We start from the raw sequence: 23,269 nt of genomic DNA on the forward strand, positions 1-23,269 counted from the left end.
GATGATCAGGCCGAAAGTGGAAGCGAGCTTCACCCAGAATCCTCAACCACGGAGGAACTGGAACATTATTGTTATGGCGATAGACTTAGGTATGATGGTGGTAGCTAGCCAGGCGGACTTAGAACAAGTCCTACTTATACAACAAATTGATCTTGTGGATCTCTTGAAAGTTCTCGTAAATATTTCTGTGTATTTTCGTGGGGACAGCCACGTGATTTATACACTAATTTATAAAGGAAGCTAGAATTCTAAATTCCCTGAAAGCTTTGGTTTAGAAAACTTATTAAAATTCTTTAGCTAGGTAATTAGTTATCTTGAGAATTAATCGTTTAGGACTATTGATAAATAGGTACATTCTGTGTCTTTAAGTGACGTTTCGTTGACTTTGACTTCCGATGATATTTCTAAAAGTAGATTTTATCTGACGATAAATACTAGCAAGTAGCGTCTTGTATAAATAAGCCAGTTTTCATAAGCCTTTTACACCCGAAAAACTAAACACAATAAAATAATATGGTTTGGGAGTTACTGGAGAGTCGCGTAGCATAGTACAGACAGCGTTAAAAATGTAGTTCGTGACCAAAAGTTGACAACACAACCTTATTCGAACTGTAACAAAGACGTGTTGCGAACTTTTTGGCTACTTTGGATGTCCCTATTTGACGCTGGTTGTAACTTACTTGCAATAGGGTAAACCGACAGTCATTGGACGCTGTCAGTCATTGGACAAAACAACCCTTGAATTTTCTTAAGATGAATATTCCTTAAAAAAAAACGCCCTTTTATATCCAGCAGTCGGAATCTCTCAGTTGTTGAAATAGAAATGCTATTTTTAATTCAGTAAATAACTGTCCAATAACTTTCTTAAGTGTCCAATGACTGGCTGTTTACCCTAGGTGCAAATACACGTTACATGGTATTATTATAATGTTATAAAATTAGGAATATCCTTCTTTTTAAAAAGATAATGCGATTTGTTAAAGTTATGATTTTTTTTTTCTTAAAATCGAATCTGGTGTAATATTTCAAAAATGTCGGTTAATACAAATAGCCCGGAACCCGTCTATATGATATGAAGGTAGGTAGAGTGTGATGTTCTGCCGACCGTGATTACTGTCTCTACCTGTGTTGCCATCTGCGTCTATAAAGTCCCAGAGGAGTCGTGTTTGCACGCGTTGTTTGTGTTGCCAGTAATTTGGATGTTACCATCAAAACAAGTAATGTTGTCGTAAGCTAACTGTTACGTTAAACTTACTGATATAACTTTGTATTCAAGGTGTGTGATTTTAGGCTTATGATTAATATTGGCATGGGGTGATAAGATGTTCTTACCCACCAGAAATAATTTGGATGTGACGTAACAGTGTTATTTTAACTATTTTGTAGTTTGAAAAGTCGTTAACGACTAAATAGAGTGGATTAAACTATTTCAGTAAGTTTATTTAAAAATAGTACATTTTCTACATCAGATTTTGCTAGCGACATTGTACAAAAAATTAGTTGATTTATATTACAAAAGAAAGTTTAACTCATTGTTTGTTACGATTTCAAACTAAAACGCTGTAAGTACTAAAATACATTTTGGTAAAGATTTGACTGACTCGTTTCATTCTTGATTGGAAAACTTATAGTTTCTAATGTTGGCAATATGGAAATTAATATTTTGAGGGCTTTTGTCAGTATGGGCATGTATGGAAGTGCGCACATTACACCGATTTGGTATCGGCCGATTCTTCATACAAATTAGAATCGGGTCCAACTATCGGCCAACTAAAAGTCGTTGGTCTGCGCCTAGGCTAAGTTTCACCTTAATATTTAACTTTTTTCAACATCAAGCATAATCAAGTACATAATTTGAAAAATTCAAGAGCCAAAACTGTAACCTAACTAAAAGACCCAGAAGCATAATTTTCGATATTATGCAAATTGGCCTCGAGAAACTTGTGTGAGTGCAATCAAACCGTCGTTAATGACCCTCTTCAGTCAATGTTAAGTTTTATTTACGCTGAAAATTTAAAATTGAACATTATTTTACGAAAATACTTTTTATGACTCAAATAGAATTTTAAATACGAGAGCTCGTTTAGGTTAACGCTAGTTGCCGCAGTGGAATAAAATTGTTACTAAAGTACAGTATTTATTTACGAGTATATCTAGAAGTTAATTTTATTTAACATATGTAGTAACTTACAGAGATTACTTTTACAGTTCACAGCTCTAAAAAATCTAAAATCTCTCTCCGTTTGTTTCACTCCGTTTGTTGTTGAGATGTAAGCTCTCTTTCTTTCTCTCTTTAAAGCAATTGAATTGAGATGTGCAAAGACGATTTTCGATAATGAAGATACGGAATCTTCAGCGTAAAAGATTTCGCACTTCACCGATTTTATTTTTTTGCTTTAAACTAACGTTTTGCTCCTAAAAGCCTTTTTAACGATGTCTATCAATTCCTTCAGTTTTTCTTAAAAATAGTACAAAAATATTTGTATATGTTCTCTTTTGAAGCCACGCTACGCTACGCAACCACGCAATGATTGCGGTTCCGTTGTGTTTCAACTCGAACATTCTATTTAAATGTTTTAATTAAAGTTCCCTTTTCTGGATTAATTTTATTTGTGGAAAACCTTGGAGGAGGCCTTTGTCCAGCAGTGGACGTCATTTGGCTGAAACGAACGAACGAATGAACGAACGAACGAAGTACTTAGGATATCATCTTTCCTTTCGCAAGACACTTGTTTGCTTATTACCCTGTGGAGAGATGGGTATTTAAAAAAAGTTAGAGCTTTTCAAATTGCCTTTGAACAACCTGATATTAGGTAAATAAGTTTTATAGAAGCAATTTTTGGGTGATATAACAGCGTTAGTACCACTTGAGGATAAAAACGTACTTACTTATACTTTTTTACATACAACGTAGTACCTACAAAGAAAATGTTACATAATAATTATGACCAGACACACATCAAAATAATCACTGTGGCATCTTGTCAATTGTAATATTCGCTACTTTGTATTGGTTAAAATAGTTACTGTAATTTAAATGATAAAATACTGTACACTATCAGTCAAAGTTTTTCGATACAGAACTACAGACTTAGCTATTCTATACAATAATTGATTCATCTAAATTTCTAAAAAATCTTTATTCATTGAACTGTGTTTTCCTCAAAAGGCGACTCGTGTCGAATTTGTTTTAAGTTGTTCATTTTCGCTGTTTACGCGCTGTTTCCGTATCAAACGAATTTATTACCGCCCTAATCATTTATCAGTCTTATCACAAACAGGCTATTAACACTTAAGCGCCTTCAAACGTTAAAATAAGGTCGCAAAATGTATCTCCACCGTTATAGTAATAACGATCCTTCAAACTTAATCACACCCTTAATATGCAATTTCTTCTTATAGCCAGTGTAAGGCGAATGGCGATTTATCGATATCGATTGATTTGTCGATAGAATAATTTTGTTTATTTACACCACAAAGGTTTCACCAACAATATTACTATAATAAAACAATATTTGGTTATAATGCTAAAAATGCAAACGTAATTCCGAATGACAAGTGTATGTACTTTTTTGTCTTTTTTATTTTTTTGTAGCAAAACATTTCTATATACAGGGTGTCCCAGAATGGGTGAATCAAACTGATATGGGAGGTAGCTCTATCCCTAAAAAATATGAAAAAAAAAATCATATTTTTTTGTTTTCATTTCATTTCAAAGCGCATAAGGAAACAAAAATAAAGTTATTGAAAAAGTGAAAATAAATCAGCTTTGTCTAAGTCTGTCTATAATTGCTGCGTTTGAAGTTTATTTGTACTTTTTTCTTACTAATATTAATTGTACATGATCGCTTCATTTATCTGTATTTAAACAAACTTTTGAAAATAATGACTAGATTTCAAGTTTAGGGCACTTTATTTTAAAAAAAATCCGAGCTCAAATTTTTTTTTTCATATTTTTTAGGGATAGTACATTAGTAGAGCTACCTCCCCTATCAGTTTGATTCACCCATTCTGGGACACCTTGTATAATAACTACATAAGATGACGTATCATATAGCTTAATGTGATTTACACACACACTTTAGTGTCTAAATTACGATAGCTGCTGCTACGATACCCATGTAATGTGAATTTCACATTTTACAGGTAACTGAAAAGTAGGTACTTTTACATCCCTGATTTATGAAACAAATGGCCGTCACTAAAATGTCGATAGATTAGGACTTTTTACAACACTACCCGAGTAATAAAACAGTAATTCTCATCAGGAGGCTGCCGAAAATACCCCGCTATCCCAATTTAATTTCATTATTGTCTAGATGAGTGGTGGACTTCTCTTGCATGAAAAATCACCAGTTTATTACTTTACAAAATTATTTCAATCTAAAAGACCATCACAATAATATCTGTGTTCACCAGTAAATTTAAATAAGTATACGTATTGTTTAAAGCTTTCCAAGCGTTTTGATGTAGCTACATTGCAGTCCATTGGTAAGAGAGTGTGACTTTCTTTCCTGAAGTTTTTGCTTCGATTCTCAGGATTATATGGGCCCATAATGTAAGTAATCACTTTGTTCCCAGTTTCATTAGGATATGTGAGATTTGAATCAACGTAATTAAAAAAATATTTTGCATAAATAAAGAACTAAATATTTAACTGAGATTAAATTTTATAATTTCAAATTTATTTTACTTTAAATACAATAGTAGTAAGTACATAATAATTGATATAGACTAGCTATGAAGTAGACTACCTACAAATAAAATTAATCCAGAAAAGGTAACTTTAATTAAAACATTTAAATAGAATGTTCGAGTTGAAACACAACGGAACCGCAATCATTGCGTGGTTGCGTAGCGTAGCGTGGCTTCGCATTTAGACCTGGGGCCTAGGTTAGGTAAAAAAATCCATACAAATTATTTGAAAATTTGTATTTAGCATCTCTTATCATATTAATTTATGATAAATATTCTGTGCCTTAGCACCTGATATTCACCATTATCATCAGGTCATTTACTCCAGACTCGAGTAGCAAAACCTCTCTAATTTTCCAGAGGCAGGTGGAAAATTTAACCCACATTCCTTCCACACAGACAGGTTGGAGAGCAATCCACGAAATAAGTGGGAGTGGTTCTATTTAATCTACCGGCTCCACACAGCTAACGATCGAAGACAATGACGCTCAACATTCTGCATTTTTTCTTTGGGATGAAAGCTTAAGAATATATATTTTAGTAACCAAGTTCTATGATTGAATTCAGTGATTTAGTTTTCACCAACTTGTCCTTATCTAACAAACCCAACACTGTTCCGTATGAATTGAACATAAGCCACTACCTATTTCAAATTACGCCACCTGTCCCCAGGCCTACTCAGTGACATAGTGTAGCCTGACAACGTTATTTGTGTCCATGTCACGAAACGGCAACGCTGTCGCTGTGACAAATACTAGTGATAATATGTATCTGTTCCAACATGCTATTCGGGATAAGGCTGTGCTCTGAATGCGAATCTCGACAGGTACGTTAGATTACATTTGTTTATACCGTCACTCGGTAGTGGCTGGTGTGATGGAAATTTCAGACAACACTATTATGTAAAGATAGTAGGTAACGCTGCCGAAACGTCAAGCTATAATAACTAATCTATGTAGGTACATCATATAAAAAAATGTCGCGTTAAAACCAGTGCTACTCTATTTTAATCATATTGTAGGGACACGTCGTACTATGGCTGGGTTGCACCATCTTACTTTAAATTTGACAAACGTCAAAAATCTGTCAAACTCCATACAAAAAACACCGGTTATCGTTATAGTTACGGCAAAAGTTAGGTGGTGCAACTCAGCCTAAGAGTATAAACTAGATATTTTGTGTTCACTGTGATGAATGATCGTATCCCATTAATGTAATAGGACTGACCAGATTTTTTTAAATATTTGACGAGCATAAGTATTTACAGAAAGCTAGAACTATTCCCAAATCCTAGGTAGTTACTTAATTATTTATCTGTAATCAGTAGGTAGTTTTTTTGATGGCTGTGCATTTAGTCAGTCATCTAGTCTGGTGCCTAAGTAAACTATTTTGAAAGTGATAAATACATTTAAATAAACAATGTGATAAGATACTTCTTTATCGAGATACACTGTAAATAATGCGGATAGTTCTTGCACTTTTCTTATAGAAAAAGTAAGGAGTTTGCTTTATAAATGGATTCAACTTAGATCTTCTAAGTTTCTCCATTAGCCGGACCAAGCAAATAAGAAGTCTAAATAAAAATTAAACGTGCATTTTACTTAAACATTTTTAACTTAGGCATCGAATTAAATATACGAATGAATGTTATTTGGCACAATACAAATCTCAGAATGAAGACTGTATTCTAGACGTAGAGCAGTATTGCAGACAACATTTCATACAACTGTGACTTTTCGATATTTTGGTGAGAATCTGTGTGCTTACCATGAGTTTACGTTAGGTGTGCTCGCTAGCGACTGCGTAAAAAAAATGACATTCATTGTATGACATATTGTGCAGCGCCCCTAGCGGCTACTTTGACGTACTCGCTAGCGAGCACACCTTACGTAAACTCATGGTAGGTACACAGTAGTTACGTAGTTAATGAATGACGTTAGCTTTAACCTTAAAATAAATATAGGTACCTAGTTTAAAATCACCAAATGAATTTTTAAAAGTTTTATCGTTAAAAGACAAGGCGTTTTTAATTAAAACTTGATGGGCTGCCATCATAAAAAGACCATCGAAAAGATGAAATTAATTTTTCCCGTTCAATCAAAGAATGTGATCAAAAAATCTTTAACATTAATTAATATCATAAAATAATGATTTCATTTGCATTATGAAAACCTCATTATGTTTTCTTAGATACTTTAAATTAATTTTAGATTATGCTGTAATTTTCCATTTTTGACGGTTAATATCCGGATTGAGTTGTTTTTTCGGTTTTAGTATGAGGCTTTCCTATTGTTTGAGCAACTTTAACGCTTCGAAATAAGCTGTAATATCACTTAGAACAATACCTTATTGTTTTAAAAAGTCAATTTAAAAAAAAAGATAAACTAGCTTTTTCCCGCAGCGGGAAAAGGCCATAAACAAACATATTATAGGCATTCTTGAATCAACTTTCATATTTATAATTTTAGTATGTGAGTATGGATGGGCACGATTAATCCGTTGAAGATTACATCTGCGCTGTCCGAGTGACAACATGTTCGAAAGCCAGTCAAATATAAATAAAATCACAGTGTACTGTTGCCGTGATATCCAAAATTCAAATTGGAAAACAATAATGTTTGTTCAAATTAAAGTAGTTTATTATACAATCTCGTCAAAATGCTTTGTGCAATCGAAACAAATTGGATAGGCAGTTAATTTGGTTATCGGACATAATAGTAACTGATTCTTTTCACATTTTAATATTGATGGAATTTGGAAAACGATCGGATATGTTTTTCTGTTTCAAATTATCATTTCATACTTTCATCGAGTTTTGGAATGTTTTCTTTTTTTATTGTTTTAACAAATAGGATTTCTGTGTCAATTTGTTTTTCCTCAATCAACGTATAGGCGTTTAGGCATTCCAGGAAAACCCTAAAAAGGGTTTGTAGACCGACGGTCAACAAGTGTTCCAATGAAGGTTCTGTTTAAAGAGGCATATCTTTATACACCTCATTAATACGAAATTAAATCCTGAGCTAATTGAACAATCAATAATTAATCATCATTTGGCAACAGTATAATATTCTTAATCTCAACCTCCCTTCAAAGACCGCCTTAATTATGTTGTTCCAGTGTTTTTTCTTGTTTATCGTATAACTGTTTACTTTACTTTATTTACGGATATTCTTTGTAGTTATTATTAGGAAAGAGTATTGATTTCAGAATACCCTATGTTTGCGGAAGCGTAGGCAATGATCGATGGGGTCGATGAGTTGTTAAGGGAAAAACCACGGAGTACCAAGCCATTTAAGATATGAAAGGACGACAGAAAATTACGAGTATAATGCTGGGAAAAGATAAGCTGAGGATTCTGTGCGTCTGTTGGGAGAGGCATAATTTGACCGCGTTTAGTCTAGCGGTATGACAATCTTTTTAGATGCAGAGGTCGCGGGTTCAATTCCTAGCGAGGGCAACATTTTTTGCTCGATTTGTTCAGTGGTAGGGCCATGTTCAAAGTCTGGCTATCAGCATCTTAATCAAGTCAGTCGCCATCTGCTGACAGCATTGATGTGTTTCTGCAGTTGTAGGTAAATAACTAGTTCCTCTGTGTTTGAGGATTCGGGTATAGTTTTTTGTCAGCCTAATCATCACACTCGTTACTCGTCAGGTAAGAACCAAACCAAGAGCTTCGCCGCTGTTGTTAAAAAAAAACTCACGTTACTTGAATCACATAGGTGTTGAATTTCAGCGCAGTATAAATAATTGCAAGCAAATAGACAAAGGTTCTGTTCCAACTCTGAAAATCAAGTGTTCATGAAGTCAATCCAGGACAACACTCGTGGATCCTTTCCCAGTTCACGCCACAAAAGCCGAAATAAATAAAACAGTTCTGCTCTAGAATTTCGATGAAAATAAATGACATTTCGCATTGCGCTTTTGTATTGCATCATTTCTACCTGGGACTCGAACGTAGGTACGTACAACAAAATTCATGCATGCATATAAATTTCCAAGCGCTTAATCCGTTCTTTTCATCATTGTAAAATTGCATATTATTATTTCTCTTGTTATTGTTTCTCGTGAACTCTCATAACTACAGAGCTTGAATCATCATCATAATCAAGTTTAGTCTTCTAGTCTCTACTATAGGACGACGACCCTCTTCAATCCACCAAAGGCAATTGGAGGATTTGGCTTTCACTCCCCATACTAGCCAGATACTCTATAACACCTTGAATTAAAAGAACTAGACAGAAACTGTAACTTCAACTACCTACCGCAATAACGGGCAGTGCCAATCTAAAAATTGATTACACAGCTTTCAAACAAAAAAGCAAAAACAAACTCGCCACCACTGCAGCGTTTAGTCACGTTGTAAAGCAAGCCTGTGACAATAAAACAAAAACTCCATATTCTAAAGTTGAAACACTTTGAAATTCCTTATCCGTTCAGTGTAGGCTAAAACGAGTATAGGTCAACAAGATAGCTGTTATACTGGAGGGCCACTGGAGCGGGTGAAAGATGAAATCTCTATAGTAGAGCAAATATAGCACCACGCGAAAATGGGGCGCAATGTTTGATTTTAAATTCGGTATCTAGGTGAAGTTTGTTTAAAACAATGAAGGCACTTCAATTTCAACGTACACTCTTCATGTTTGCCTGCAAAAAAGCGTAAGTTTCATTCAGATGAACCGTTACGTTGTATCTTATTAAACACTAGCGGCCGCCCGCGACTTCGTACGCGTGGATCCCGTTTTACCCCCTTCATCTATCTTACGCGGTTTAGATTTTTTCATACAAATGTTTTTTGCCGCTAACTCCCGTTCCCGTGGGAATTTTGCAATATCCTGTTGTAACTAAGCTTTACGTTTACTAAGGTACCTGCATGCCAAATTTCAAGCGTCTAACTTAAGCGGTTTAGATTTTTCATACAAAAGGATTTTCCCGCTAATTCCCGTTCCCGTGGGAATTCCTAAGTATACTATAACCTGCCCAGGAGTATGAAGAATAATTGTACCAAGTTTCGTTAAAATCCGTCAAGTAGTTTTTGTTTCTATAAGGAACATACAGACAGACAGACAGACAGACAGACAGACGGACAGACAGACAGACAAAAATTTTACTGATTGCATTTTTGGCATCAGTATCGATCACTAATCACCCCCTGATAGTTATTTTGAAAATATATTTCATGTACAGAATTAACCTCTCTACAGATTTATTATAAGTATAGATGATAATATCGCTGTACAATCATTTAAATCACTAATCAAGAAGAAGCAAGCTTATGATACGATTCCGTTCAAAAATAAAATATAAGGGTACTTGTATTATGAAGCTGGGAAAATGTTACTGATATTTGTTTTACATAGATGATCTAGATATAAAAACCACAAAACACAAAGACTTGCTGTGAAACTTAAACTCCCTATAGTGCTTCTATAAAGCTTCTTAGTATTAATCACTCGACATTAGTATTGAAAGTGGCGTAATACATCAAAACGAAAAGTATAATAATTAGATTGTAACTCTCGTACGCTCATCACCGAGTGACTTAAATCCATCAGGACGAACTAACTTAACACGAAGCCAGTACATAAATAAATCAGTTGCTCTAAAAGCTGGATTTTCTAAACCGAACAAAAATAGAGCTCTCAAATATAGCACAACTGACTTAGGAGCGCAAGAAGAAAACTGCAGATTGTTTGATTTGCAAAATAAGCTCGGAAGAACCAGCGTGGTTGCTCTATTTCTTTAAAATAAAATTCTTTTACGTTCAATTTTGCTTCGTGAATTTTGTGCGATGTGCATTTGAAGAGGGATAGTACCGACGGGAACGTTTGTGTATGTTTTAATGCGATCAGAGTCCATTAAATTTAGAAGTCACTCGTAGTCACAGTCAAAGTTTAAAGCCATTTTTTTTTATTTGCAGACTATTAAATAGTGCTTATAAATCAACAAACATTTTAGGGAAAAAGATTGATATCAAAACTTAAAGTTTTGCTCTTAAGGACCCTTTACATGTCTCATAATCTTTTTACCCTACCAGCGCTTCGAGACCAAAAGTCTTCGAGTTTACAAAAAAATTGTAGAAGATGTAAAATACCATACACACACGGTGCTGTTCGCCTTGAAATTGGCTTGACACGCTTCCACGATTTTTTCTTATCTATAGAATTTAATCTCTTATCGCTGCATTTCAGGCGCTTATGGCTTGTAAATTCTGTCAGCTGTGTCGCTTAAAATACCATTTAGCGTTATCCTAGCCAATTTAGGAATACCACATTGTAATGCCTTTACCATTGCACTATAGTTTAATTAAATCCAGCCATGGAGCAATAACGCGCTGTAATGTTGCCAGGCTATAGGTTAATACCTCCGCTTTACAGCTTATGGCTGGTTTAAGTTAATCTTGACGGGTTTGACAGCGATAATAGAGCCGCCGCAATTGATGGTAACATTGTAATACCCCAGATTACAATCCGAGACACACTAATAGAGTTAAGTGTCAAACGGCAATGTTGAGATAATCGGTGATCAGTTTTCAGCCAAATGACGTCCACTGCTGGACAAAGGCCTCCCCCAAGGTTTTCCACAATGAACGGTCCTGCGCTGCCCGCATCCAGGCTCTTCCCGCGACCTTCACCAGATCGTCGGTCCACCTAGTAGGAGGCCTGCCCACGCTACGTCTTCCAGCCCGGTGATCAGTATGTATCAGTAAGTGAGAAAATTACATACTAGGGTGGGTCAAAAAAATTTTTTTTGAGTAATCGATTTCTAATAGCGAAAATATGTTGTAGTTAGGTATCATTATAAACCCTTTAAAATATTATTGAATTATTTTAAGTGGAACAGCCCGCGCAACGTCATTGAAGTTTTGAAAAAAAAAAGTTTCAGTATCAACTTTTACACCCTAAGTTACACGTTTGAAGTTGGGTATAGTTTAATGTTTTAATTAGTATCCATTGAAATACACGTTACTTCTGTTAGAAACCGTGTTGTTTATTAAAAGACAATTTTTTGAGGTAAGTACATTCAGGCTAGTTTCTTCTGAAATCATGTGAAATTGTAAATTTTGTAATTTTTGTTTTATGCTTTGAAAGTTAAATTTTTCTATCATGTCAGATAATAGACAGTCATACAAGTGCCCTATATTAGTAACTATAGAAGATATAAAAGAAAACGAGTTACCAACACACCAGGATGTCATGAAATGTTACGAGTGGAATAGACTACAGGTAAAATTTTAAAATAGCAGTAACTAAGAGCCCCCGTGTCCCGAAATTGCAGAAATTGTAACCGAGAAAGTTGAAGGAGTATGGCAAAAGGCATCAATTACTGTAGTCTCGCATACAAGAGTCATTCAGCTCCTGAAAGCTTATCATTCTGTCAGCTGAGAAAAAATCTGAGTTCTTGCAGCTAAGCGAAACTTTGATCGATATTTGTTCATGCAAATGTAAGTTAATAAGTCAGTGCAATTGTACCAGAGAAATTACAGTCCCTAAAGAAGAACACAACAAAAAAACAAGGAATGGCATGATTCATGCAAAACTTGCTTCTAGGAAAGTTATGCCGAAATAACAGTAAGCTGGATTTTTTGTACAAAAATAAATATTTTTTTTTTATAACCTATTATATGTATTGGTTTAAGTTTTTTGTTTTAAACGTTAATATATGTCTTTCACTAAATATTTGCATTGTTTCAATAGTATTTTAAGTAATTTATAATAAAAAACAATGCCATTTAGTAATGCGTGTTTTTTTGAAAAACCTAAAATTTTGAAGCGCATGCGCGGGCTGAAGATGTATGTTTAAATATCCGTTTTTTAGCTAAAACTACTTTTTATAGTACACTACAACATAAATATTACTATTAGAATTTGATTCACCAACTTTTATTTTTTTCCATACTAGAGTGACCCACCCTATTACATACCCGTGTACAAATAGATTCTTAGGTTGAGTTGCACCATCTAACTTTGACCGTAACTATAACGATAACCGGTGTATTTTGTATGGATTTTGACAGATTTTTGACGTTTGTCAAAGTTAAAGTTAGATGGTGCAACCCAGCCTAAGCCTGGTTATTGAATACCCTGTAAACTGCGCATCGTTGCCCATAAGGCTTAGTAATTAAAGTCGAGCTACTCTTGAATCGTAAGTCTTGAGTTCAGTTCTCAGGAAGACCACACATTTGAAATATCATGCTTTCCGCTTGCTTACCACATTCTAGATTTGAGTAAAAACTATCCAAAAGGAAAATTAAATACAATTGCGTGCTTTGGCGGTCACGCTCAGTTTATGCTATAACAGACGATTATAGCGGCTCATAAAATCTGACATGAGGATTCTGACACCAGTTTCTCTACCCTAAATAAGAGTTTTTCCATAATTTCTAGCACTGGCCCATATTGTTATCCCAAAGCCGGCAGGGTTAATACTGAAACTCGATAATTTACAATTAAATTTTAGCAGTATAAAGCTAATGTAATCCCTTTTTTACCTAAGCTTCGTAATCCAACAGTACCTAAATCAGCATATTTTTTTGCTTTTTACGGCTGTGACTTCATAATGATATAGCCTTAGGTTCTAATTAAATTGTTTTATTCAGTTAAATAATCCCTAAACCAGCACAAACATGCGCCTTTGTTTATAAAACCTTTTATGCCGACTTCCTACGCAGAAATTAATACCTTCCTGGAATGGACCGAGTATATTTAGTAACTATTTGAATAAGAATAAGAATAAGAATAAGAAATTTATTCATAACTAGCTTTCCGCCCGCGGCTTCGCCCGCGTTGAATTTTGTCTGTCACAGAAAAACAATATCGCGCGCGTATTTGCTCACCGTTTAGACCTACCCTGGACTACGACAAACATTTTAAAACCAAAATCAGCTCAATCGGCCTAGCCGTTCTCGAGTTTTAATCAGACTAACGAACATCAATTCATTTTTATTTATATAGATAGATGTTCATTACATGTCAAATTTTCAATATATTTTCTTATTAATAATAAACAATTGCTCAAATTGTAAATTGTTCAAGTGTTTCTATAATCTATACTAATATTATAAAGCTGAAGAATGTGTTTGTTTATTTGATCGAACGCGCTAATCTCAGGTCCGTTTTGAAAAAATATTTTTCTGTTGGACAGCCCATTTATTGAGGAAAGCTATAGCCAGTAGGGGCGGAGCAGCACAGAAAAATGTTGCAAAAACGGGAAATATCGTTCAAACTATTTTCACGCGTATTCAGTCGCGGGCACAGCTAGTACTAAAATAGAATTATTGGCTATTGCGGAACCATTGTTATGAAATAAATAAACCAGTATGATTAGCCTGATATAAATAAGAATCCATTAATCTTACAAAAAGTGTTATGTTTTTTTCAATAGATTTCCTCGAAACATTATTGTCTTCTTTCTGCCAAATCGAGCGTTAAGCTACCCATATTAAATTGCTCCACACTTTTTCACCATAATAGCTACAATGGTATTGAAGAAAACCAAATTCTAAGAAAGGGAAAATCTTTTCATTGTATAATTTTAATACGTTTGATTTTTTTTCTCTTAGAATTAAGTGCAATCATTTTAATGTTAACCTTACGTAGAATTGTTATTTGTTAAAAAGGTTTCATTCAAAATGTGCAAGAATTTATACAATTGGTATTATTTTTAGTGTATCATGAGAGAGCCTATAATAATTTAAAATGTGTACTCAATTAGCTTTTTTTTCTATTATTTGAATATAATTAAGAATCCGACGGATCTATTGATATAAGTATTAAAAGTGAAATATTTTTTCTGCACTAGTACGTTCAATCAAAAATGTCCACTTTTAAAAAGCTATCTACCTAATATAATACAGTTACGAGTATTTTTATTTATATATCACTTTAAAAAAGTCGACAGCATAATTGAGACGTTAATGCTGATAAAAATATATCTTTATAATACTACGAATAGTATGTGTTTAATAAATAATTATATACAGAATTGTCTTTCAGGCGAACTGACATGTGGAGCCGGAGGGGTCAAAATATTAACCGTTAATTAGAAACTTTCCAACTCACTGAATATTGATGATCGAATTTGTTACTTCATTAATTTGAATAAAACCACATGTGTATTTAAAATAATAGTAATTTAACAAAAGTTATAAACTAACATTTATGTTATTTAGAATATGAAATTTTTGACTAGTCGTATTATTTTAATTTTAGATTTCTAATAAGCGCAGAAGCACGTGTTTTTTTTTATTTGAAACAATTTTTGTATACCTATGCCACTTCCAATTTTTATACAATAATGAAAAAGCTATTTCTAATATAGTCATTTTAACATATAAAAATGTTCTTACTTCAATAACTTTCTAATAAAGTACTCGTAAAATCACCAATAATATAAAACTTCAAAAAGTGTTTTAAAATACAAAATTTAAAAAACTTACCGCCAATAAAAAAACACACTTCACTTCCACCGATCCACAATACACAGTTTCTCCACTACGAACTCCGCCAAACTACGAGCGGTGCTACGGTGCTACGAGCTACGAGCGCGCAGAGCTACGGCTTGACGGCGACTGCCGTAGCTGCGGTTTGCGCACAGCGGCCGAATGATTTGTGTGAATCGGAACGTGTAGTACCTGAAAAATACTTGAATGGTAGTAGGCACTTAAATTCTATTACTAACATAGACGATAGATCAAATTATAGCTAATTTGTTAATTTAAAACGTTAATGAACGTATATCAGTATACAAGGCAAGGAGTCCATCGCTTGAAGATTGTAATCCCAATGTCTATAAAGGCCGATTTTCAGCCACCGTGCTCTGGTAGGCCAGAAATATAATGAGAAATGTAAAGGCTCCTTAAAAGCAAAATTTTTATTTTTTTATTTTACTAATCGACGTTTTGTGAGCACTATTTATTAGTGCATGCAAATAAAGGAATTATAACTTTGAATACATTCATCATCATCTCTCAGCCATAGGACGTCCACTGCTGAACATAGGCCTCCCCCAATGCTTTCCATGTTGCCCGGTTGGTTGTCTACCAACCGTAGCGGCCTGCGTCCAGCGCTTTCCTGCTACTTTTATGATGTCGTCGGTCCACCTTGTGGGTGGACGTCCCACGGTGAATACATTACGCTGAGTCTTTGAATGCATTAGGCGGACTTAATACCATAATGACATTCTCGTCCAGGTAACCTTAGAGCCAAACTGAAAATTGAGTATTCAACTAATCAATAAAAATCTCGTATCTTACTGCAATCTTCGCCGAAGCAATTAATGCCACTTTAAGCTTCGTGTAGGTAAATTCTAGACCTATATTTAATTCACAGCTGTCAGTCTGTACGATAGAATTAGAATGACGCTTAAGTTCACCCTTATCTGCCACGCAAGTTAAAGGATAAATTACTTATGAACTAATCAGCTATGCCAGAACGTTCCAATATGAATGATGAAGAAAATAAATTATGAATATTGGCATTGGCATAATTATGGGAGAGGCCTTTGTCCAGCAGTGGACGTCTTTCGGCTGAAACGAACGAACGATTGGCATTGATGAACTTTTCCTTTGAAGTCGTATTCTCAATACTCAATTTTTTATTGCAGGCTATAATAAGTATTTTTTTCAATGGTAACATTTTTATTATACAATAGTGTTTCATCATCATCATCATCATCATCTCAGCTATAGGACGTCCACTGCTGAACATAGGCCTCCCCCAATGCTTTCCATGTTGTCCGGTTGGTAGCGGCCTGCGTCCAGCGCCTTCCTGCTACCTTTACGATGTCGTCGGTCCACCTTGTGGGTGGACGTCCCATGCCGCGTTTTCCGGTACGCGGCCTCCAGTAGTAATAAGAAAGAAAGAAAGAAACATTTATTACGATGAACATCACTTATACATGACAGAGAACGTATACAGAAAAAAAGACAGAAATAGCACATAAATATTACAAGGAAATAAAAAGTGAACTGAGCAGTGCTATCCTGTCGCAACAGCGATGCCCATCGCAATGGGACTCCACTCAGCATATGCCGTGGCCCACGGTGGGGAAGGCCACGACTCTGGTTTTCAGTGGGCCCCATGCCGAGAGGAAGTTAAACTAAACTGTAGATCAACAAGGCCGTTTCAATATAAATACATAACAATAATAATAATGTGCAAACAGTTGTTGAATATACATAATTATAGTAAATTAAAGATGCTACATAATAAAATAATACCCGTATTAAAATAATAATAGTTGTGTATATGTGTAAGAACGGCCTTCAATAGTGTTTATTAGGATAATATTTTATATTTATCACTATTAATGTGTATAAAATGACGTACAAAGTGATAAATACGCGTTTAAATCAAGCACACGGTCAGTTTTACTGGCGCCATAAAATACAGCTGGCAGTTGTTGAATAGCAAAGAAACAGAAATATTACTATAACATCAGGCAATAAAACTATGCCAATAGTAATAAACGAAACGACCCGGCTTGAGGAGGGTCTTAGTGAATTTACTTATTCAGCGTACCGAAATTTGGAAATAATAAAGGTAAGCTTAAGTTTCATAGTCAATATGTGTATTAATTGTAGTTACTTCTTTTGGGAAATAAACAAAAAATGTGTGTAAAATTTAGTGTCTTCACTTACACACAATTTAGGCGGTCTTACGGCTGATCAGTGTGACAATAAAATAAAAAAGTACAAAGTAATTTTAATAATACGAGTAGTAAGCCAATTCCATAGGCTAGTTTAAAAGTTGTAAAGTGTTTACTGGTGATTTCGCTTGTATTTAAAAAAAATAGTAATTTGTAGTTACACAAATTACTAATTGTCCCGTTAGCCCCTCGTACTAAGCTAAATATGCTTGTGTCACGAGTGAGCCTACCACAATAGTGGAGCGGCGGGGTTCGAACCCGCGTTCCCCGGATCACGAGTCGGCCAGTCCGACCCCTTCACCGTTCGGCTATCACAGTGTGCATTAGTGACTGAGTTTGTTGCGGCGCTTCTTCTCAGCACTTGCCAAATGTTGGTCTCGAAGCGCTGTAAAAATTAAGATTATAAAACATGTAGAGGCCAAAAGAGCAAAATTTGACGATTTGTAAATACTATTTAGTAGTCCACACTAATAAAGAAATTTTAAAGACTTTGACTTTATCGTAGCTTTATATTTTACATAACATTGGCACAGATAGACCTCTTATGTAACTTTGATCGCCATAAACAAAATAAGAAAAAGAAGAAGAAGAAAACGTATATTTTACCCAAACACTTTTGATTCATTAATGAAAAGCGTCACGTGAATAAGAATACGTAGGAGAGGCGTTGTGTGGCAGTCCTCCTAATTTTCGCATACATAAATAGAACCGCGACCTTTAGAAAGTACATAATAATATGCCTAACTGAAATTGCAAAAATTTTAACTCAATCTTGATTTTCTAATTAGGTATCATCTCATTAATTTATGAAACCAGAATCTAGTTGTTTACTAAGGCCGAGTTGCACCATCTTATTTTAACTTTGACAAACGTCAAAAATCTGTCAAACTCCACACAAAAAATATCGGTTATCATTAAAGTTACGGTAAAAGTTAGGTGGTGCAACTCAGCCTAAGTAAGTAAAATTGGAATCTCGCACTGACTTAACCTCCTGTAGGCTTAGAAATGTTCTAATTTTAATACAAACATAATGGATTCTTTTATATTTAATTCGATAACACATAAATAAATATGTTAACATTAACAGCAAGTACATATTTGTACGCCAAAGATATTTAAAGGCAACATAATTTTTGCGAGCCGCTTTTGAAGTTGATAAAAGCACGAAGTTATCGTTCCCAATATCCGCTGAAAGCTTTGCTACAAATATTCATAAAGTTCTTATAATAGGCTTCGAACAATAAAATATACGAACTTTTTAATATTTTGCTTCTTCTATAACACTCGTAGGTGTGATAAGCCAATACTCGATATTAAGTGTCTATATGTTACGGTCAATGTGATAAATGTGAAAATTATGAATAATCGCCGGTTATTATGAATAATCACCTCATGATTTGGTAAAAGTGATTAATATGAGATCATTTATGTGAGTATAAAACTAAATAGGCGGCTTAGGGGTGGCCCAAGGGCCACTATTTTTCACTTTAAATTAAAACAATATGTTATGGGCATTATGGCAAAGTAATGTTACGCAAGAAACAGTCCAAAGTCATTATGCCAAATTATATTAATTTTATGATATCAAAACGTTCAAAATGTGTGGCTGTACACCGGCGCTGTAAAGCCGAGCCGGTGTTCTCTTTTATGATATTTGTTAGTATTAAGGTTGCATTATTAAATAATCACTGATAAATGTGATTAATTTATTACTTTTACCTCGACTGTCGGCAATTATTCATAATAACCGGCGATTATTCATAATTTTCAATTTATCACATTAACCGTAACATATACATGATTTTCCTATTTGAATAATCGAATTGAATAGACGTATAAAGAATTACATTGATATTCTGAAGTGTTTAGCGCAATAAAATGATATGATTACACGTATAGGCTGCTACCAAACTGTTGAGTCGCGTTTTATAATTCCAAAATTTTAAACAAGGAGGTATAATAGTACAAGTTTTACAAAACAATAAAACTTGTATTATTGAGCAGAGACGATGCACAGCATCTGGTGAGAGATGCGTCTACTTCCGGTGTAGTTTTTTACCATTTTATACCTTAAATGACGTCATTTCCGCAATTATTTAATAGGAATTGATTTGACTTACTTCCGTTTGCCGCCATTTTAGTCACCTGGGGGCGAGCTTGCTCGGAGTTCTTCATAGAGAGCTCACCAGGAGGCCTTCTTGGGATGCTGTGCATCGTCTCTGCTCAATAATACAAGTTTTATTGTTTTGTAAAACTTGTACTATTATTCGGCATGTGACGATGCACAGCATCTGGTGAGAGACTTGTTTATTAGCTCCTGGTGACTACTTACCAATGGCGCTATGTGATGAAAGTTTTCGAGTTTCTGTAACAGAACTAGATTAGAACGTGATTAATTTCAGGGTATCAACATGTTTTGTTCTAAATGCCCAGTGAGAGCAGCACTGATATCACAAAGTAGGAGGGCTTGTACTTTTGTATGTTTGAAATGAATAAACTGGAAAGCTACTGAACTGAATTCAGAAATGCTTTCCTCATTAAAATGCAGATTGAGTGTGTATTGATATAATTTGCCCGCATGGCAGTAAGATTCATGCGAGTCATCAACATAAGTTTATAATACAGGCGTACGATGTGATTGAAGAGTATCCAACATGCTTTAGATCTGTTGATTGAAAGTTATTAATTAAATAATATGTTATTTGGTGTATCGGTCGTAGATCAGTTAATAAAAGTGACTGCCTTATAATATTGCTATTATTGTTCTGCCTACGCCAATATCTCATCAAATAATTTCATCTATGGCTAAATATCAACCCAAATTAAAGATGCCACAACGAAGTCAACAATGCCAGGAGAGGTTTTAAATCCAACAACCTTTATACTGTTTTTATTCATGTAGATTCCTAGTATTACTTGGTGTTGAAAAATAAATAAATAATAAATGTTATTATATTCCGCTGTTCGCCTCTGCTCGCCTGATTCCAGTAACTTACGCAACCGTAGCAAGGGCATACCTATGTTGTTTTTTGGGATTTGCTGTCATTTTTCCCTGTTGTTTGTATGATGCCGTAACGGTGCCGAACTTACTCGTAGGTCAAGGTTTATTAACTTAATCTTGAAATTATTCAGGTGAGACTATGTTTTGTCATGTCAGCAGCTGATGTAGATGGTAGGAGAAAAATATACATAAGCTAGTCTGCGAGAAGCCTCGTAAAGGTCACATTTTAGATACCCACTGTTGGGTTTAAGGCCTTTATCAGGAAGTGAAATTAGTTAAGCTTTTATGCTTAGTAAGAAAATTAAAGTTATCTTTAATATAGTTTTAGATTAGTAATACCAGCCCCCCTAGATAAGTAGCACTTTTTGATCGAATCGAAAATTGGATACGTTATAACTTCATATAGAAAAAAGAAGGCTAATCGACCATCCTTCGACTGGTTTGCGATTTTAAAGTGAATTTTGTTGAGACCCACAGGGCATAAAAGTAGTACAAGAGTAGATAAACGATTTAGTCTAGCAGATAAATCTTGCTGTCGAGCTTCAAGAGGTAAGTATGTAGCTACGACTGTTTTCCTTAGGCCATTAGTTTAACCACCAAGGCCAGGTTATTTTATAAGTTTTTAAAGTGGATTTTTGCCAGGTATGTTTTAGGAACGATACCTTATTACCCCCAACTCAACATACTAAAAAATTACATGTTACCTGATCCTGACGTGGAGGTCACCATGTGGTAAGAACGTGGTGGAGATTCTGTATTTTGAGGGTCGGCCTCAAGCCCTGCTAAGAAAAGCCAGAAAGGTCACTTCGAGGTGCTAAGCAGGTACCTTTTGCTGTGGTGAGAAACGGGACAGCAAAGATTTAGCCTAGTTTACCACCATAGCCACCCTGGTTGAAGTCGTTGCAAAGGCTGCTGGTGAATCTCTGTGGGGTCTCTGGATATCCAGTTTCCCGAACTTTTGGAATATTTACCTTTGGATCTGAACCCAGGAGATGCCACTAAGTAGGTTGTTTTCCCCGTAAATCGACCTAGATAGTCAGATAAAATTGATTGAATCGACTTGGGAGATAATATTTTACGCTGTCAGAGCTATTTTTACCAGACTGAACCGGAAGGAGGTGATGTTTTTCAAGTTGAAAAGTTAGAGAGACAGTTCCAATGGAGGCTCTGAATGTGCCCCTTCCTCCCTTAGTTTCGAGTATAGGCTATGCTTTGATTGTCCGATAGCAAAATTAGTGAACGCACATGAAATGAATGAAAGAATGAGAAATCCCCCATCGCTGATTATGATTTCTGATATTTTGTAGACATCCAGATGGTTGTTAAGAGATGCTGAGCTGGAGTCTTGTGTATTGGATCGGTTGTGTGGGGTCGAGTTGTGATGAGCCCTCACTGGAGATCAAGCTTACCATTATAGGCACTTGTTGAGTCATATAGATTTCGTATTTACCGACAACACCCTTAGAGATGACGACTTGTTGAACCTGAGTTACTGTTCACGTAATTGACAAGGTTTAAAGTGTTCCAGAAGATAAAATGTTACACACTAACCTTCCGTTCTAGTAGTTGCTGTCTCGTCTGGTTTGTCAAAGGTGACGAGGTTTAGTAAGTAGTTTGTGATTATGTCAATGTTTTTCGGTATGCAGTAGAGAACGAGAGATTGATAATTTTAGGGTACCTTGACAAGACATGCGGAGAGGCCGGCGGTGTCTCTGTGATCGGTATCTGCATCCAGATTTAGAATTTAGCATTCAACTACTTCAGATCGGATCAATACTTACATAAGTGTATCTACTGATTAGGACGTTTAATAGAATAGGTTGTTTGGTCTGTCCTTCTTGCGAAGGAATATTGTGAGGAGCAGGCTCATGCTGAGCGGTGCCTTATCTGGTAATTTCAGCATTTCGGTTTATTTGGTCAGCGTTAGACAGTCAAGAGTGTTAAAACGCTGAATAAAGCACGGCGTTGAAGGGACAAGCACCGGCTTGGAGGTGAATGGCAGACGCATCCCTGGAACCATTGTCAGGTAACAGGTTGACCTCCGCAGTCTGATGACGCCTGCCACTGCCTAAGATACGCTCAAAGGCAGCCTCCGTAGAATTTGCTGAGTGGAAAGTCACTTGACTTTGCTATTCTTATTTGGTCAGCGCTAGACAGTCAAGAGTGTTAAGACGCTGATTAAAGCACGGCGTTGCAGGTGCAGGGGCAAGCACCGGCTTGGAGGTGAATGGCAGACGCATCCCTGGAACCATTGGTAGGTAACAGGTTGATCTCCGCAGTCTGATGACGCCTACCACTGCCTAAGATACGCTCAAAGGCAGCCTCCGTAGAATTTGCTGAGTGGAAAGTCACTTGACTTTGCTATTCTTATTTGGTCAGCGCTAGACAGTCAAGAGTGTTAAGACGCTGAATAAAGCACGGCGTTGCAGGTGCAGGGGCAAGCACCGGCTTGGAGGTGAATGGACTGATTTGGAATCCTTGGCTTTTTGTTCTAAATCGAAGGGAGTTATTTTGAGGCTTATGTATTTGCTTTAAAGATAATAAGATGTGTAGGTAAAGGTTACTTATTAGTATTTGACGATTTGTAAGAACTAATTTAATCAGTCTAAGCAAATAAAGATAATTATTATTATGTTTTGATTTTGCTTGAAATGACCGGCTAGAGAACCAAGGTCGGATTATTTTTTAGATATCACCAGTACGAGCACAGGGTGATTTTGCCGAACAAAAATCCAGCACTGGGAGGGTGCTCCTCGCACAATGCTTATTAGGCATTTTACCCAGGATACGCTCGTGATATGTTCAAATTCAAATTCAAAAACGTTTATTGCATGACACATTACAATTTATATGTTGTTGCAAAATAGAAGTATACATGTTCGATGCACTTAGCACATTTTGTCATACTTATTAAGCTTCTTGATTTGC

The 23,269-nt window shown here is 35.5% G+C and overlaps 2 protein-coding genes and 1 long non-coding RNA gene across 4 annotated transcripts in view; all 3 read right to left on the reverse strand.

The window, feature by feature from the left end:
• Window positions 1-15,244, reverse strand: part of LOC135072084 (uncharacterized) — an 86,621-nt gene extending 71,377 nt beyond the window's left edge. Inside the window, exon 1 of the mRNA XM_063966033.1 lies at window positions 15,131-15,244. The gene's annotated coding sequence lies outside the window, so the exon portion shown is untranslated. The remainder of the gene's footprint in view (window positions 1-15,130) is intronic.
• Window positions 1-23,269, reverse strand: part of LOC135072025 (putative nuclease HARBI1) — a 497,753-nt gene that overhangs the window by 133,773 nt on the left and 340,711 nt on the right. The gene's annotated exons all lie outside the window — the stretch shown is intronic.
• LOC135072030 (uncharacterized) overlaps window positions 1-23,269 on the reverse strand; it is a 219,395-nt gene that overhangs the window by 75,315 nt on the left and 120,811 nt on the right. The gene's annotated exons all lie outside the window — the stretch shown is intronic.

The sequence above is a fragment of the Ostrinia nubilalis genome, chromosome 5, assembly GCF_963855985.1.
Source record: "Ostrinia nubilalis chromosome 5, ilOstNubi1.1, whole genome shotgun sequence".
NCBI lineage: Eukaryota > Metazoa > Arthropoda > Insecta > Lepidoptera > Crambidae > Ostrinia > Ostrinia nubilalis.